The sequence below is a fragment of the Arachis stenosperma genome, chromosome 4 (assembly GCF_014773155.1).
Source record: "Arachis stenosperma cultivar V10309 chromosome 4, arast.V10309.gnm1.PFL2, whole genome shotgun sequence".
Classification (NCBI taxonomy): domain Eukaryota; kingdom Viridiplantae; phylum Streptophyta; class Magnoliopsida; order Fabales; family Fabaceae; genus Arachis; species Arachis stenosperma.
In genome coordinates, this window is record NC_080380.1 from 141,399,285 (window position 1) to 141,404,413 (window position 5,129).

The 5,129-nt window shown below is 38.0% G+C and overlaps 1 pseudogene; it reads left to right on the forward strand.

Moving 5' to 3' along the window:
- The first annotated feature begins 4,337 nt into the window (after nt 1–4,337).
- Nucleotides 4,338–5,129, forward strand: LOC130975734 (F-box/kelch-repeat protein SKIP6-like; annotated as a pseudogene).

Consider the following 5,129-nt stretch of genomic DNA (forward strand, 5'->3'; position numbering starts at 1 on the left):
TTTTTATTTTGATAAATAAATTCTCAAAAATGTGATAAAATGATCTATATATCTTACCTTTATAATGTTCAAGAATCTTTATGTAATAAAATTTTTTTGGGACTAAAATATTCGATACAAAATTTTTTAAGGACCTAATTGAGTATATACTCTAAAATGTACTCATTTACGTATATACTAATATATTCTATATTTATAAAGTCTATCAATACTTTTTTTTAATAATATTCTTTGATTTTTATCTGGTAAAACTAATGGTAGAAAATGGCGCATCCAATGTACACAAAGTTATTGTGCTTACTTTAGACGCACCCATTCTCAACTAATAACTTCACAAATGTATGTAAGTTTTCACCTTATAATTATAAATTAAATTAAAAATAATTTTTAATAAATATTAATCTCAATAATTATATTTTATATGATGTTATATTAGACTTTTAAATTTTAATAATTATAAATTAATTTTAAAAAATTATTTTTCAGATTCTTTTAAAAATATTCTTAATTTTTAAAAGCTAGAAATATAAATATATGATTTTTTTATTTATCAAACTAAACTTTAATTCTTTGTAAGCTTTTATCATTTAAAAAGAAATTAAATTTTTATAATTGAATGTTTATTGATTGTTTTTTAATATCAAATATTCTTGCTATTAATATTATACAACAATAATAAAGCCTTGTTCTACTATGTAGGGTCAACTATATATAAATCAAATGACGTGATTGAGCTCTATCATGTATCATGTCTACCATTTACAAATAAATCTTGTTTGACCACTTCATTGATGGTCTTCCTAGGTCTTCCTCTACATTTCATCCCTTATTTATCTTCTATCTCATCCACCCTCTGACGGAGTGATCTGTCGCTCTTCTTCTTACATGTCCAAACCACCTCAAAAGCGAGTCTACCATATTTTTTAGAATAGGTGCCATTCCAACTCTCTTTTTTATATGTTCGTTCCTTATTCTATTCAATCGCGTATGACCACCCATCTAACTCAACATATTCATCTCTACCACACTTAATTTATGTTCGTGCTCCCTTTTGGCCACCCAACAATCTGTACCATAAAGCATAGCTAGTCTGATAGCAATGCGATAGAAATTACTTATAAGTTTTAATTGCACTTTTTTTATCACATATAAAACCAGATGCACTTTGCCATTTTAGCTAACCTGTTTGGATCCTATGATTTACATCATGTTCATTCTCTCCATTATCATGTATGATGCACCAAGATATTTAAAACTTTTAACTTTTCGTAGGATATTTTCTCCAATCTTCTTCTACTGTATTAGGATTTTTCCTTCGGTGGCCGAACTTACATTTCATATATTCTGTCTTGCTACAGCTTATGCGCAGACTATACACTTATAGAATTTCTCTCCATAAATCCAACTTCTTATTTAGGTCTTCCCTTGACTCTCCCATAAGAACGATATCATCGAAAAAAAGCATGCACCATGGCACAGGCTATTGAATATGCTTTGTGAGTACTTCTAAGACTAATGTGAAAATGTATAGGCTTAAGATTGATCCATGGTTTACTCCTATACCAATAGAAAATTCTTCTGTCACACCATCTTCAGACTTCACACTAGCTATAGCCCCATCATACATGTCTTTAATTGCATGAATATATGCGATCATCTCTCTTTCTTTCCAAAACCATCCATAAGACTTTCCTTAGCACCCTATCGTACGCTTTTTCCAAATCAATAAACACCATCTGTAAATCCCTTTTATTACTACAATACATCTCCATCATCCTTCTTAACAGGTATATAACTTCAGTGGTGGATCTGTCGAGCATAAAATCAAATTGGTTCTCTATTATTTGTGTCTCTTGTTTCAACCTCCATTCTATCACTTTTTTCCATAACTTCATGGTATGGCTTATCAGTTTGATACTTCTATAATTTTTGCAACTATGTATATCCCATTTATTCTTGTAGATAGGTACCAATGTGCTCTTTTTCCACTTATCTAACGTCTTCTTTGACCTTAAAATCTTATTAAAAAACTTGGTTAACTAGCTTATGCCTTTATCTCCAAGACTCTTCGAAACTTCAATCGGAATATTATCTAGTCCTACTGTCTTGCCATTTTTCATCCGCTTTAGAGTCTCTTTTACCTCGAAGTCTCAGATCCTTCGATAATAGTCGAATTTTTGATTTTCTTCCCTCGTGCATAACTGACCAAGGCTTAGAAGAGTCTTCTGTCATTCGTTAAATAACTCGTAGAAGTAGCTCTTCCACCTTTCGTTGATCTTCTCATCTTGAGCTAAAATATCTCCGTCTTTATCCTTTATGCACTTAACCTCATCCAAATCTCTCGTTTTTCTTTCACGGCTCTTTGCGATTCTATATATACTTTTTTTTCTCCTTCGTTCGTGCATAAAGCTGGTAAAGACCCTTATATGCTCTTGTTCTTGTTTCACTTACAGCCACTTTTGTCTCTTTCTTAGCCGTCTTATATTTTTTCCAATTACATGCATTACGGTACAAAGACCACAATTTAAAGCACTCTCTTTTTGTCTTTATCTTTTATTGTATATTCGCATTCCACTACCAAGACTCCGTGTCTCTTAGTCTTATTCCTCTAGATTAACTAAAACTTTCTTTTGTTGTTCTTTTAATAACTTTTGTCATTTCCTTCCACATCTCTTATGCGCTTTCATCCCCTTCGCACTTTGTCTCTTCTCCTACCCGTCTTGGAAAGCTTCTTTATTCTTCACATTTCATCCGTCACTACCTTGTCCTTGGTTCTTTGATGTCTTTTCTTCAACTTTTGCTCAACGTGAAAATACATGACGAACATCCTATGTTGTGTTGTTAAACTCTCTCTCGAAATAATTTTATAATTAATGCAAAATTTTCGATTGAATCTCCTCAACAAGAAGTCGATTGAGAACTTGTCATGCCACTCCTATAAGTTATAAGATGTCTGTCTCTCTTCTTAAAACACGTATATGCGATGAGAAGGTCAAAGGTTGAGAAAAGATCTAGAATAGTTTTACCATCGGTATTGACCACCCTAAAACCATGTCCTTTGTGAATATTTTCATACACAGTCAATTCTCTTCTAATATGGCCATATAATCTCCTCCTAAGAAAATCTTATCTCCAAAAGACATGTCTTGGACCAAACATTCTATATCTTCCTAAAACCTTATCTTGTGTTGCTCGTCCGAACCCACTTGCGGCGCGTAGGCGCTAATCACATGAAAAGTACCTCATTCCACTACAAGTTTGATAGAGATAATCTGATCACCCACTCTCTTGACATCCACTACGCCCTTCTTCCACTGCTTATCCACGATAATACCTACCCGATTCCTATTCTTTACCTTTTCTGTGTTCCAAAGTTTGAATCCGAAAGTATTCAACTCTCTAGCTTTTACCCTGACCTATTTCTTGTAGGCACATGATGTTAATCTTCTCTTTATCATACTCCATGTCTCAAATCTTAACCTTCTGTCACTTCGGTCTTTACCTTTATCTTTTTCTTTGTGAACTAGCTTATTTAGCCTCGTCTATTTACAAAAACATGGAAATCCTTACTCATTTAATATTACACTTGGATACCGATACAATGTTTCTTACTCATTTGACACTATACGCGAGTCCTATAGCTCGTTATTTATGGACAACGACCTAATTTTAGAGCAAATAACATCTTTAATTCGATTCATTTTTTATATTAACGATCAAAAGTCTAACACAACCCTTATTTCTTATCTAGAGTTGGGATTGATTATGTATCGCAGGTGTATAGGTAATTGCTATTAATGTTAGAATGTTCCAAAAAATCCAACTGCTTCAAAAAATTGAATAAATGACCATTTGTACCCATAAGAGATGAAAACGCTGACATTTGTACCCATGAAAGTTCGAAACTAATCTTGTACCCATGATAGATGCTGTCCGTGTGACAAAAATATCTTGACTTGGATCTGAGCTTGGTTCGTGAGTTTCCGAACCTACGTGGCACTCCCAACCCCCCAAAGCCATATCTGAGCCAACCATTCATCATTATCATCTTCATCTTCTTCACCATCATCCCCATCCATCACTGTCTCTTCCCAGCCACCATAACCTCCATCACCATCACCTCAGCACTGCCACAGCCACCTCCCTTCACCACAATCTCCGGTGACAACTCACACCGTTGCGCCCCTTTCTCTTCTTCTTCCCCTCTTTTCACCTCCGCTGAGCCCAGAAACCACAACGCCAGCTCCTCCTCTCCACCAAAGCCCAGAGCGGCAGCGACAGCGGCCACCTTCTCCATTCCTGGGTCTCCTCTCGTCTGCCACTAAACACCCGCGACACCCAACCGTCCCCCCGCTATCGGCTCTGCCTACGCCGTTCTTGGTTCCACCATCTACGTCATCGGCGGCTCCATTAACGACGTTCCCTCCTCTCATATCTGGCTCCTCGACTGCCGCTTCCACCGATGGCGACGTGGACCCTCCATGCACGTCGGCCGTGAGTTCGCCGCTACGGAAGTCGTCGACGAAAAGATTTACGTCATCGGAAGCTGTGTCGCCGACAATTGGGCTAGGTCGGCCAACTGGGCGGAGGTTCTTGACCCCGCCTCCGAGAAATGGGAGCGCGTGGCGAGCCCCGCGGAGGTTCGGGAGAAGTGGATGCACGCAAGCACCGTGGTGGACGGCAAGGTGTACGCCATGGCAGATCGCGGTGGCATCGCGTTGGATCCCCGATGCGGCGCTTGGGAGAGCGTGGGAACAGAGCTAGACCTCGGGTGGTGAGGGAGGGCGTGCGTGGTGGATGATATTCTTTATTGCTGCGATTATTTGGGGAAGATTAAAGGGTTCGATGTGAAAAGTGGGGTATGAAAAGAGCTGAAGTGGTTGCATAAGGGGTTGCCTCAGTTTCTGTGTGGTGCTACCATGGCTGATTTGGGTGGGAAGTTGGTTGTGGTGTGGGAGTGTGGTGGTGGGAATGGGAAAGACATGGACATTTGGTGTGCTGAGATTCAAGTTAGCAAGAAGAATAGTGAACTGTGGGGTGAGGTTGATTGGTTCCAGAAGGTTTTTTCTATTCCCAAAGGCGAGTGGAGGTTATGGTGGCCGAGAAGAGACAGTGATGGATGGGGATGA